This window comes from Colletes gigas, unplaced genomic scaffold, assembly GCF_013123115.1.
Source record: "Colletes gigas isolate AHSC1104 unplaced genomic scaffold, ASM1312311v1 Colletes_gigas_Sc00026, whole genome shotgun sequence".
Classification (NCBI taxonomy): domain Eukaryota; kingdom Metazoa; phylum Arthropoda; class Insecta; order Hymenoptera; family Colletidae; genus Colletes; species Colletes gigas.
Genome location: NW_025106655.1, coordinates 2232055 through 2246985, shown reverse-complemented (window position 1 = coordinate 2246985; position 14931 = coordinate 2232055). Strand labels below are relative to the sequence as shown.

General features: G+C 41.3%; 1 protein-coding gene across 3 annotated transcripts in view; it reads left to right on the top strand.

Annotated features, from left to right (window-relative positions):
• Positions 1-14931, top strand: part of LOC122401657 (probable serine/threonine-protein kinase yakA) — a 154744-nt gene that overhangs the window by 50443 nt on the left and 89370 nt on the right. The gene's annotated exons all lie outside the window — the stretch shown is intronic.

The window sequence follows — 14931 nt, the reverse complement described above, 5'->3', positions numbered from 1 at the left end:
TTACGTTTCCTCGCAAATAGCAAGATGGTATAGAGACCAGTTCCTGGAACGTTGTTGAAAGGGTGGCGGTGGTGAGTAGTGGTCAGTGTGCCGGTGGTCGACCGGATGGACGCATCGTGGAAGGCTGGTCAGTACACCGCACCCATCGGCCCTGACCCTCGTCAATTTGGCCATTTCCCCTCTCGAAGGTGAACTGGAACTATTAATATCTTTGATAGACCGTTACTCGCCATCGCCAACCACGATTTATTTCCCTTATGTTACGAGTTGGGGCAGCCAGAAGCCCTTTTTATCGGGGTCACCTCGGAATCGGTTCTATTCGCGGTCCAGCTAGGGAAACGAATGACGAGGGATGCTACTTAGAGTTGGCACGCGCGATTTACCTACAGTCGCGATCGTACAAACAGGGAAATTGTTTTTCGAGTAAAATATTTTGTCTAATTCGTCGAGTGCTGTTTCCTCGAAGCAATCGATGAGGTAAATATTCCGAATTATCGAAAATGTGACCCGCGCGCGTGCTTTTATCCGCACAGAATCAAAACATTGGACGCGCCGATTATTTCCGTAATACAAAGTTCGCGAACCCGATATTCCAATTAATTTGGCTGACGTGCAAATGATCCTGCTTTGCACGATATTCGCTATTTCGGGGTAAAAAACAAACGAGAGGTTTCATTTTCGATGTGAAAATCGACGATGTCCCCCGTCAAGTGGTTTTCCTCGAAAGCCGTGTCGGAAATGAGTGCACAGTAGCTGAAGGATTTCCGGCCCGGGAGCCAAAATTTATTCGGAACGCGTGCTCGCCAACCCTGACCCTACTCGAGCCCGGAAACTAATCGAAGCCAGAACAAAGGGAGAACGTAAAGAAGCGTTGGTTAACCAGCTAGAAATAAACCAACTGATAAAAGCTCGTGGAAAAAACATCGTAACGGGGGATGTTTCTTTTTTAACAACGCTTTTTTCGCGCTATCTCCGCGGGAACCGAACCAAATAGAAGGGAACAAAATATTACGTTTCAGAATCAATCTCTCGAAATATTTGTTAAATGTTAATTTAATCTATTAGACGAGTGAGAAACTTTTATTTTTGGATTTAATATTTTAGTCCAAATCGACGGAATATCGAACAATTGTTATGGATCTTTGCTCTTTGGACAATTCTACGACTTCTAATTTGCGTTTTTAAAATAAATTTCGATGGAGCCTCCAGTAATTTCTAGCGTGTATAGGCAATCTTAGCGAGAGATGGAGCTTATTAATAATTGTCGAGATAGTATTCGAAACGGTGATTAGTCTATACTTGATTCACTTTTAAAAGTTATTATTGGCAAACTTGTGCTATTCGTACGCGTGCGGAAACTTTTTCCACGAAGATAATTCGAAGATTACGTGCTCGAGCCAAGTGAACTCTGTGCCTTCAACGAACGTAAATTCCCCTTCTGAACGCTCTGATTCAGCCTTAATCCTTTTCACGCGGGGTTTTTTACACCCATCATGTCTAGTCCCTTGGTGATGAATTTATGAGAACGCGAGGTGGCAGACGGTTAGAGGCGCACGAGCGCATCTTGGAAAAACTCATGCAGCATGAACGTCGACGCGAGACTCGGTCTTATTCAGACGTTATTAATTTTTCAACGGCTCAATCTCACGCGTAAAAGACTTTTTCATCACCGAGACGATTAGTACTCGCGTATCGATAATCGAGTCTCCCTGATTGGACGAAGCGACCCTCGTCGATCGAAGAAATCTCTTTTCGTAGGAATTCGATCAAACTCGACAACTACAAACCTGTATTTATTTTAAATTCGATTGTCATTGGAACAATCTTTGTAATCGCAAAATTGTATTTCTCTGAAATTCGAACAATTCGTATTGGAAATAATCTTTCATTTAGTTTTCTCGAGTTTTAAGGAACAAACGATTTTCTACGGAAATTGGAGGAAAATTGATTTTAGAAAACCTATAGTTATCAATTTCATAAGCTGAAAAAATGAACGGGTCTCGTGTTTGGCCCGGATTCATGATCCGTATCGCGGATCTGTCGTGATTTTCGCGTTTGGCCCGGATTTTGTTCGAGTCTCGATCAGTATTATACGGTAAGAGGTTAATAATTTCGATATTCGGTCTCTGATCGAGCCCCCTGATTGTATGGAGCGAGATTGTAGACCGTGACCGCGTAATCTCTCGCGTTCCACAGGAAAATCCACCAACACTGATAAAATAGCTTCGACAAAGCAAACCCCATTCGCCTGGGATCCAAATCAATTTTATTATTAAAAAGGCACCGCGTTCATTATTGTAAGTGGCCTGGTTACTGCGTCTATTCATCGGACGCTCGGTCGCATATTTTCAAAGAGACGTTCCGACGATTCTAAAGGCTTACCGAAAATTAAACCGACCGAATGACTGACGCCCATTATGATTTCATTTGGAGCACGTCCTTCTGCTGCGAAATAAAACGGATTGTATGCTTTTCGGAAATATTTCTAGAAAGCGTAAAACCGTATTCATATATACATATTTATACGCATGCAGATTATTAATTATCGTCTACGAATCATCAATTTCACTTATCGAAACGGCTGATCCGTATACATATATGATCCGATAACGAGGTTTAATATTTAAATACATGGCCAGTATTCGCATTATTCATATAGTACAAACGTATGAATACTTTTATATTTGAATAATAATATTCGAATATCGATGTTTATTTGTGGCATCAAATATTCAAATACTAATATTTTGTTACAAGCATTTAGTTGAAAATCGTCGACCACGGATCACGTTCTATTTGTAATAATATTCTTAACCTAACTCATATTTCTAACAAGTAAAATATATTATAAACATTCGCCAATAATTAATCTGTTTAAAATTGCACTTTATAATTGAAACCTTTATTTCTATTTAGCGAATAGCACGTAAACAGTTGTTTATCTTTCATTCGTTATTCAAGATATTTGACTTGATAGGAACTTTGCCCATGTTCGACGCGCATGAAATATAAAATAGCTGTCGCGCGTATGTGTTGTTGGTCCCATGGTAGGCGAGCGTGTTACATTATTCGAATAGTTTCAGTTTCAGTTTTGAAGCTATTATTACTCTATGTTTATCGAATTACATTTGCATACACGAAATGAAATCTGTCTCCCCAACTCGAACAAGCAACGACAACGAAAGTGCAGTCGTTCGTCCCTGTCGATTTATGTTTCCCAACGGGATTTTTCTTCAGTCCTTTCATTCTACAGTGTAAATTTGCGAATCATTTTATACGTAGATGCAATGGTCTCTAAGATTATCGAGGAAACGTTTAAAAATCGTGTTCTCGAGAAACGGGGATGAGGATTTATCAGAAAATCTCATGAATTCTCTAGCAGGATCCGTGCATAATCGTAAGATCCCGAAAGTTTGACTCGGTTGGGTTCCTTGGAGATGCACTGCCAACAGAGACCCGGGGTCCAAATTATCTAATCAAACAGCGACGCGGAGTAATTGCGGCTCTCGACAAACTCGATCACCGTCTGGTTCGAAACAAGGCCAAGCGACCGTAAAACCGAACGCAGACCGACAACGGAAAAGCGCAGGAGATTTCGTGGAAGTTCTCTCCGTTTGGCCCCGGTGCTCATTACCATTTCCATCGAAACTTTCCGACGAATCAATGCAGCCTCTCCGAACGATAAAGATTTCGCGGCTGTACTTTAAGCCGGCCCAAAGTTTCCTTTACAAGCGTCCTCGACTGTTTGGGAATCTGGAACGAAACGGCGAAACGTTCCCTGACCACTGCGATGAATTTATCGTGCTTGCTTTAACGAACAAATATATTTGACTGTTTCACGCGGAAGTGCCGTTTTCGTTGGCTAAAATGAAATCGTTCTGCTTTTGAAGAATTTAATTTTATTGAACCATTGTCGATATCTCTTCCTCCGGTGGAATATCAAACGACGTACGCGTATTTCGAGTTTATAAAATTCGACAATTATTTAATGGAATTTACTGTTCGGATTATATTGTGCAGAACGATCGCGACGTTTAATGAATTCGTGTTGGATTTGGACCAACTACGACTAGTATGATACTGCTGCTATCGATCTGTGAAAGTGGACAATCATGATCATAATAAATTGCTTGCCATTTTAGAGCATAAATTTAGTAAATACGTCAAGAATACATATTCTTAGCTTCTAGAAATCTTGTATTATAATAGAATGGTCGTCCAAGGATTCAGGGACGATTCCCAATATTCCAATTGTCACCTTCGGTGTTATAGTCGGATATCGAGAAATTTTCATATAGAGAATACCTAAGTCTGCTGTAAAGTTGTTTGTAGGTTAGTTTCCACCGTAGCCGTCAATTGATCTTCGTATAGAACGGATTTGGGTCCCCCTCGAGACTCATTTTTCAAGTTTAGATCCCCAGAACGAAATTTGTCCAAACACCTTCGTATAGTCCTATCCCTATCAGAGCCTTTCTAGAAGGCCAATTTAATGCTTCTACCTGCCTCGAATGTGTCTCAGTTTAAATTCGTATAAAGAGAAAGTATTAGTATATCTCTCACTATATCGTTTCGAAAAAGAACATACGCTCGTCGAAGTACTAAATATTTTACGTTTGCATTATTGATCGCATATCGATAGTTTCATATGGTACACACGACCATTGGACCGACAAGCGTTTTCTTATTATTGCTTCGAGCTGGCTTGATGCACAGGAGACAGTCGGAGAACGATATTTACGAAGAAGTTTGAAAGTTGGCAAACTTCTCTCCCGAGAAAAATGGACGTCTGCCTCTTTGTCCGCGAAAATAATTATCATCGCGTCAAATCTTCTTTCGTTGAAAAATTTCTTCTCGCGCGTTGCTAACGGCGGCGTCCATTACTCCGAGTTGTCTCGAGAAAGTAAGAATCCGTACTTCCGATTGCTTTTAAAGTCGTTCGGTGTCCTGAAGATTTATAGCACTTGCGTTGTCTTCCTTTAACTCTTCCGTTGAATTAACGAAGCATTGTTATATGTAGCGTGCCAGTATCGAGCACGTAAAGAAGTATTAATTGGAAAACAATTTTTAGACACTTTGGATAGCTCGAGCAGAATGGAATTTTAATCGTTTCAAGCGATTCCTTTATTCGAATTAACTAAAAAGTTTCAAGATACAAATACGCAGTTCTATAAAGCAGTTGTAAATACATTAACAGAATGATAATGGAATTATACTTCAGAAGGTCCGTCAGAAGTTGTCCTTTATATACGGTGTCCATGCGAAGATGAAGTTTAAGAAATACTGATTTATGGTCTTCCGTCGACGTTCTGAAAGCAATTGCATTCCTCTGTAATACAATGCTGGTTCTTTGGGTACAAAAACTTCGCCCATGCACGTTTGAAGTCGTCATCATTATTGAATCACCTTCCGCTCAAAAAGTGCTACATTGCTCGAAAGAGATTATGATTAGACGGTGCAAGGTCTGGACTATACACTGGGTGAATTATAATTTGAGCCGCAGAACTGTAGCTTTGTAGTCAATAATGGTGTGTAAACATCAAAGCTTAGATCTTTTCGAATAGTTGAAACTCAAAACTTTTCGATCATTAAGATAGAAAACAATTGCATTTTTTAATTTTTCTTTGCCAATGAATCAAAGATTTTAATCGACAAGTCTATAATTGTTAGAGACTAAGAAACTGTAGAGAAAAAGAGGGAAAATTAAGTGGTGTTAGCTTAAGAATCTTATGATGAGAGAACGTGAAAGATGACTTACGGAATCGTTATTTTTTAATATCATAATTTTTATAATCGATAGAAAAAATGTTTTTAAAACTACCCAGGAAGCAAAATGGTTAACGTGAAGCGGTATTTTAAGGGACACCCTACTATTTCGTATTCGTCGCGTAATGACCAATCCATTGGGCGTGACTTTTGAAAACGTGAACGTAAAGATCATTCTTCGCCAACGGAGGGACGCGGGTCCCCGGAATTCGACATTCACGCTCCCCGTGAAAAGAGGCTCTTATAAAACGTAATCGTGCACCGGCGGCGCGGGCACTTTAGAACGCAGACGGATTTCGAGTTTACTGGCCGTGGGAAGAAATTCCAAGGGTGCAACTGCCGAAAGGCATTCCGACGTACCTGCTCGAAGCCCGACCTTCCTTCTGCTTCCTGTCCAAAGAAGAAAGAGATACTTTTTCGGAGACTATCCAGTTGCTCCGGTCCGGTCCGGCGAGGTTTTCGTAGAGACGGCCGCTGATGTAACTCTTCTTTTTTTTCCCCCACTCGTGTTGCGTCGATTACGTCTTAGAATGTTTCTCTATGACCTGCATTTATCCGAATTGATCGGAATGCAGTTCATCCCCAAATTGCTTTGCTTCCGAAAATTATACAAAATGACCGACAACGAACCCTAATATTGACATACAAATTGAAAGGTAAATAAACGCAAGTATTCATCCGAACCCATCTTAATGTGAGGTACTGTAAAATAGTTGTTTGAACCAAAATTAATACATCTTGATAGTAGAATTAAATTATTAAAGAATGTAGGCGATTGTGGAGAGCAATTTTCTTTTCCTGCAAGATCATCGTACAGCTCTCGAGAGTTACTTTCTATAAAAAAATTAAGTAATTTGGATGTTACGCCGCTTGAGTTTAACTCCATAAAGAGCACATGGCTGTGTCATCTGCTAAGACGATGTGTTTGAATTTTTAAGGACATCATTAATACATATGTATGATGCATAGCAACGGTCCAAGGACCGAGCCTCGACGAACACCAACGGTTATCTTCTTATTTTCTGACCTAGAACCATTTACATAAACTTGACCGTATACGTCTGTTAGATACGAGCATATAATCTTGACTAGGGTTTCTGGAATTTTGATTTTATGGACTTTGTACCATAATCCACTGTGTCAGATTGACTCGAAGGCTTTACGAAGGACAAGAAGTATATTTTCGGTGAATCTATTTCAATCTTTTTTATTTTCTGCCGTAGAGTCATTTACATAAACCTGAACGTATCCGTCGATTGAATACGAAGCGTATAATTTTTGACCAGGGTTTCTGGAATTTTTATTTTATGGACTTTGCACCTTAGGCCAGTGCGTCAGATTGACTCGGAAGGGTTTACGAAGGACAAGAACGTATATTTTCAATGAATCTTAATTTTTTATATTGTCTGACCTAGAACCATTTAATTACCTAAACTTAAACGCGTAATCTTGACTGGAGCTTCTGGTATTTTAATTTTGTTGACTTTGCGCCATCGTCCACTGCCTCGGATCGACTCCAAAGGCTTTACGAAGGGCAAGAAGCATATTTTCGGAGAATCTATTTTTACTATATTCCATTCGCTGGAGCGATCGTTCTCTCTTTATATCTGCGGCGAGAAAGCGAAACGAACGACGTTCCGAAAAGCCTATTTACGCAGTCGTCGGCTCTCCCGGTTCGTCTCGTGGGCATGTTATTCATTACACGGTCTCGCGGCGTGCATTCAAATACGCATTACAGTCCGCTGCTAGCCGTTGAAGATTGTATTACGGATGTGCGTATATACGTGAACACCGCGACTCTCCTCCGCATGCAAGATTTCCGTTTCAGTTTGCGGTCTGCAGTTCGCTGGTGTTTCGAATTCATTGGCATGAATCACTCGTGGTCGAACCGGCCGACTCTCTGCTATTCCATTTTTGTTGGACACTCGTAGATAGAAATACGCGACAGTTTTCCCCGGAGTTATGGGGTCACGCCATCTTGACGGACCCAAAACGAACAGTTTCACGAATTTTGTACAGAAAATGCGAGCGTTCGGTCGAAATGATCCATCTATCGTGCACGAAGCATTTCTTAATCTTTGGAAAACAATTTGATTGTGTTACTTTTGACTCCATTCGCCCCAGCAGAAGTTGCTGTCACAGCCTTTCGATCGTTAGGGATTAATTTCGAAACGCAAGAAACTTGGATATTAAAAAAGTCGAGGTTAGGGTTGGTCATAGAAAAAGGGTGGCATGGCGGCACGCAACCCTCGACAGTCCATTTGGCCGCGCGATGCGGAAGATTGTAACGAAGTAGACGAGAAAGCAGGAGAAACAACCGACGTGCGTGTGTGTGAATATCGATCGAGAGGGGTGGGACGGCAAATGGGAGGACACGCGGCATTCGGAGCCACGTAAAATTTATATACAGGCTGACCGCGTCGAGTAACGATCCTCACTTCCGGCTTGGCCCGCTTCTGCGTCGATTGCGACGATTCCAGCTGTTGCACGGATTTACCAGGACCTGCACGGCAACGTGTTACAGTAACGCCGCCCTAAAAGGGCCCTCCGGCCATTGTCCTCGAGCACAATGAACGTGTTGTCGGTAGCAAATTTCGGTTCGGGCCGTGTAATCGCGAATCCCGCTGTCGAATAACAAGGAGCTCCTCGTAAGAACCGTTTTCCGAAGAATTCAAGCGGTGTTCGCGTTGGTACCATCATTCCGCGCTAGAACGCTTCGTTGAATCTTCATAAACATCCCCCGAAACCCACGTCGTTCGAGCTCAAGTCGTGCGATTAGAATTCTACACGGGAAGCCCGCCGTTTTCGGATCTTCAATTTAAGAGGCATAAAAATTGAGCGAGCGTTCGCGAATATAATACGTCGGGGTCGTAATCTCAACGATTCCGTACGCGGGATGTTTCGGAGCTAATAAAAAATTCGCGTCGAGTTAAACAGCCAGCCCAGATCGTAGCTCGTGACGCCGGTTCGTTGATGTTCCGTGAAAAAAAGGTCGGGGAAGTTTAACGTTGCAATTTATACGGGGACGAGCGAATTTCCAAAGTGAAATATAACCGTGTACCCGTCGGAGACGACACGATAAATTTATAGTGGCTGTCGAGCTCGTTGAATAACCTTTATTTATTTGCGGCGATCAAATTGCGCCGAAGGTTCTGTCAGACGCGAATGAAAAATAAAAAAATGAAAAAAAAAGAACGGCAAAAATCACTGAAACTGTACAAACGACGATATCAATTCGTTCGAGAGGAATCGGGGACGCGGTTTCGAGCGGTCGCGAGTTCGCAGTTTCTGCACGCGCACGTGGAAACTAGGATTACGCGACTTTCGCGCCGTTAGGAGACCGTAATTTCCTTCCTTTTCATTTTTTGTGAATTAGGAAAATCTTTGGAATCTGCAAAATTATAATCGACATCGTTACTAATACATTTTCAATTTAAATATTTTCGAACGTCGAGAAAATGTCAAGTTCAGCCCAGAAAAGGGGAAGAAAAATAAAAATGTTGAGGATCATTAAGTTAAATCAAGGTGACCTACGGATTTGGCGATGCATCGGTCGATATTCGAGTGAAATATTACAGGTGTTTGCGACGCAGATCTTTATCGTTCACGAGCCACACGTTCGATCGTAACACGATCGTTCGCGATAGCGAGAGAAATAGCAGGATACACCGGGTATACGTGACACGGCGTGCTTTGCCACAATGTATCGGATCCTCCGATCATCGGAACTTCGGTAATTAATGAAACTTGGCCAACACTGGGAATCCTCGCTTTTGTCAGAATTCCGACTGTAACCGTAATCCGCTTTTGTTAGAATTCCGACTGTAACCGTAATCCGCTTTTGTCAAACTTTCCCGTTATCAACGCTCGCTTTGTAACGGTTTCGTGTTGATGATATAAAAGATTCCAAGCTAATTGCAATGGCGGTGCCGCGTGATAACGGAACGGTTCAACGAGGAAATAATTGGCGTCAGTAATTCGCGGTTCTGATTATTCTGCTAATTTAAATAAACCCCGACGAGGTGTGCGTACGCACGGGCACATGCGAAATCGCACGTTGCTCGATAAATTCGGAAATTATAAAAACAAATCGATCTGTAGTTTGCATAAATGGCAATAACAGGTGTATTGACTCGATGAAACTGAATAAGTTACGTTTTACTATTTCTTGTAAACGAGACTGTCCTGGAACTGTTTCAACAGCGTATAAAATAGAATATCTTTGAAACTTGGTAAAAATATTTTTCTTCGAAATCTGACGATCGACGCACGGTTAAATGGAATTTTCTGCATACTTATGGGTCTATACCCTTCGATCGAAGTTACCTGTGGGAGCCTTTGACGCGCTTAGATCGCTTTTGCGGCTTCCATTTTTAAAAAAGGATGATGAAAGATCGCGGCTTACACCTATCGACGCAGCAACATATCAGAGAATATATTTTCCAGGACGTCGCGAAGGATGTTACACGGAACTATCACCCACACAAAGAAGCTCGTTCTTTTGTCGAAGGTACCTGTCTAGCCAGTGGGTGATACGAGACAACGCCTTCATAGTCTGCACAGGATGTTTCAAAGAATAGGGTTAGAGACCTGTAGGGTTTATAGTGCATGTGCTGATGAAACTCGTTTACACCAACCAAACACAGGGTAACTACTGATTAATCACACACAAAGATTAGATTATAGTTTAATTATTTAAAGAAGAAACGAGTGTCTTAAGTATACAAAGCTTACTATGTCGAGTTACATAAATAGGGTATATTGCAAGATGAAGAAGGCCTTCACTGGATTCATTGTAACTCTTACAATTTTTAATATTTCCGTACGAAAAAAATTGTGCATACTCTTGAGACATGGCGCTAAAAGTATGGATTCAAACTGAACGATGAAAATAGTACTCTTCGCTAACAAAAATTTACAAAGATTTACTATAATCTTTTGTTGAAACGTCCTGTAGTGGCGCCAACTCTGTTTCGCTCGCAATTTTATCGAGCTTTTCCGCGGCGATCTTTCAACGACAATGTATATGGAGCCTTCAACGGATCTATACAAATTGACTAGCTCGAGGTATGTACCCAGACATGGTACCTATAGCTCCGAGCTGTCGTGTTACCGATTGCGTGTGCCGTTGTTATCGTGGCTTCGTCGTCACGTTCCTATAGTAACCACTGCCCATTGTTCAATAAACGCTGAATTATGAGTCAGAACCCATAACAGTAGCCGGTGTGCTCGAACCACGAAGACCAAAAAACAGCCAAGCAATTGGGATTTTTTTTTAAACGACACCAAATATCGAATAAAAATATTTCATATACACGTTAAAAGTATTCGTGGCAATTTGCATACAAAAAAAGTGCCAATGTTGTTGTTCATAGTTTCGGTATCGATTATTTCATGAGTAATGATCAAACTTGTCAGCTTACCAGAACTTATTTCCTCCAGAGCCATGCAATAAATCTTCTGCAGCAAATGCTGTTTCTTTGCTGCCAGTTGTTTTCTCTTTTTTCGCGATTTCGTCTCGCCTGTCGATTTGCCTAGGCACTTGGCCAGTATTTTGCAGCAATTTATTCAGTTTTAATATTTAATGTTTATACAATGAGTAACACGGATTCTGTTCCTACATTAAATATGTGTACGTGCGAAAGCAAGTCAATGTTTGTGTTGAACGACGAGAGCACCTCTCGAAGTTGTTTTTGGAGCGAAGTTTCGCGTAAGAACGTTTCAGCCATTGTTGTTATTCTGCGTAAAATTGCATAAACAATGTTCCAATTTCTTGCTCGAGCCGTCGTAAATAGAAGTGCGTCTATAACAGGGAAATACAATGGTAAACACGGAGAATTCAAGACTAAAGAAACTGTGACGAAACAGATTCAAACGTTCAGACACGTTCGTTGAAAAAGGTTATATTTTTCAAGGATTTAACCCTGTTTGTATAATTTAATTAGAAATAACTATTCAGATATATGCTCTTTAATTTCTGTAAATGCATTCGTACACCCAGTGGTAACAAAAGGACAGATTAATTTTACTAATAGCTCGAGAATACGACGAGGTTTGAATTTTAATGTAATAAACTTCAGGACGATGGATTAATAGAATTCTCACCACGTTAACAGTGACAAGTGTGACAATTGCGCGTCAGATGTTTAGTCAGGTTCTCGGGTTTACTTTGATGAAGCAATCGAGGTCAGACTAGTCAGCGAGTACTGTTTATTTTTACTGGCAGAGCACAGGGTTATTTCGAATCGATTTGCGATCGATCCTCCGGCGTGATCCATTTCAATTCAAAATCGCTCGAGTGGGCAGGTCGGAGGTCCTTTGTTCGGCGAAAAGACGCCGGGAAATCGGGTTTTGATTGAAGGAGCTGAAATAGAGGCCAGAGGAGGTCGGTTTTAAAGCTTCCAGCGTGTATTTAAATATCAAATGCCGACTGAAATATAGGTCGGAGGAATACTCGCTTCTCTATTGTCTCGCTATCAGTCGCTCAAGAATCAGACGTCGAGTTTGCGAACTCAACTACAGAGAGGAGAGTAACTCGGTGACAATAAACGGGACGCACGCACTCGACTCCTACTGTGATTTCGTTTCACCCTCGTGAAAGTTTCTTCGTTGCCTGTGGCATCAGGTCAGTCGATCGTTGGACACTAACCCTGCTCGTAAACCCCTAAATTTGTCCCGTTTAGGAGCAGCGGGTCGCCCACTGAGGGTTTGAACCTTCCTCCTTTGTTACACATTCGTCGAAAATATAATCAATTCTATTTTTATTTGCAATTTCGCGTCCATCGGTACACAATGAACTCCTACTATACAAAAGCCTTAAAATCAACACGACGAAACGAGTGCATTCGCAGAGAACTAAAAATGAAAGAATAAACTTTCACAAGACACAATCCAATCTCATTTGGAGACCTGAATTTAGAAAGCTCAATTCACGGCGGTAGTAAAAAACAAAGGTTAACACTAATTTAATTAACTCATTGGAAATTGCAAATAAGAACGTTCGAACCCCTTCGAAAATAATTTTGCACCGTTGCTTAAATACTTAAAGCTCGCGAGGCCAGGTGACGAGCATCTATTTTTCCCGAAGAAAGGAATTACATTGGACCACAGTGTCGGCCGACCGCTCGTTTATTTTTCACGGTTGTACAAATTTTTTTACATCGAGCCCCCAAGTCCTCTTCCGTAGCTGCAATCACCGGTGGGGCTCTGTTTCGTACGACGAGAGGCCTAGTCTGAAGATGCTCGTTCGTCCCGACGCCCGCTGCGAGTAACGAGCATTTGTCCCTGCTGAATGCCCCGTTCCCAGCCAAGAAAAACGAGACAAGTGCCCGCCAAGTGTCGTCGATTCCTGGCGGCATTGTGTCGTGTTGCTGGTGATTAAAACAACGCGCTCCCGCGAGAAACGGAAGCGTCGAGATAGACATTTCTTGGTCTCTGTCAGAAAATGCGACCTGGCATCGTTTGCCGGTTAGCGTTGAATGTTGCTTTAAATTTCTCAGTTTCATTACGAAGTTGTTAGCCTCAGAGTATATACTTGGTGAACGCATAGTATTTGATGCACGAGATTGCGTATAGCTTTCAAATTTCGTTAAAGCATTCAAAGCCTGTACGATCTTAGATTAAAAAGCAATTCTAAATTGGGCAGCCATTAACTTCGGTGTTGCCCATGAAGAAGAACGTTTCGATCGGAGGTAACACCGATTACCAGGTATCACCACGTGGAGGTTGCTGCGAGTGGAGACCCGAAGTGAGATAGATGGAATCCAAGTTCCATTGATCTCCCTTTTACATTCTTAGGTTACTAAACTAGAGAGATAAAAGGAAGCAAAGTTCCTTCGATCTTCTAGTTTAGTTGTACCAAGTAATTATACCGTCTACAAAGGGATGAAGCTTAATCGTGGGATACGAGACGCGACGTGATGCTGAACCATGCAGCAGATCTTAGGATTGAACCTACTGGCCTTGATATCTCGAGCCACCAAGGGAAGGCGATTCTTTGGACCAACTACACGGCTGATCACTTGCTTTCTACATTAAAGCAGTGGTGATCGAAACGAGAAACGGGAGGACGAGAGAAAATGAAGTTACATACTTGGTCAATAATTGCTTGGTAGAGCGCGGAGACACGGATAATAGAGAAATCTTCGACGTTAATTGTAAGATTCGCGACGAAGCTTAAGACTAATGTACTTGGAATTAAAGGTTCCTCGGCGGATGAATCCCTTGGTGGTTGAATCCCTCGATGATCGAATCCCTTGATGGTTGAATCCCTCGGCGGCTGTGGCGTCCTCCTCGATGTCCTTGGAATTGATCTACAATAGATCTGATCTAAAACAAAAACTGCTACTTGTGTTAGTATCATTAAAGAACATTTAATAAAGACCAATGCAGGGGAGTAATTTGTTGCGCCTAACGTCGAAACCACATCACAAATAACATCAAAGTAAAAATTATAATTAATCAACAGGCGATACTGATGCACGCAGGTAGAGAGTCAAACGATTGTACGAAATAACAAGAAGTGAAAGCAGTATTTTATCATACATCGTCTTTCAACATTAGTTCTTGTTAGAGACAGATATGAATTCCAGAACCAAACAAAAAATAGGAACAGTAAATGACCACATATACTTAAGATACTACTAGGATTGTCAAAATTAACGGAAGAATAAAAATGACCAACAATTTAAAAGAATATCGATAAGGGGAAATATCCATAGAAACGAAACAGAAACCAGTAAATCAAACAAAATCAATACTTCCATCAAATAGTACACAGAAACATACTAGTTTTGGCATCAATAAAATAAGAGAGGGGGAAAATTTGTACAGTACTCACGACTGGCCAGCAAGTGTAGTCACCATTGGTCATCACAAGCTCACCATTGGTCAAGTGGTCAGTATTGGCCAACTGGTCAGTAGTGGTCAGTTCTGGTCACGAGAAATTATTATTTAAGCATACTAATGGGCCCCTTCATTATCCATATACCATATATTGTTAAGAATTATTTAAACTATTGCGTTGTAACGTTAAACAATGCCAAGTTTCATTTATTCTCAATTCTCGAATAGTCAACCCTCTCCCTTTGAGCTTTTCCAGACCCGTCACTGGTTTAATCTCTGGAGCGATATACGAAATTTGTTACGGGAGAAGGGCCATTCTAACTT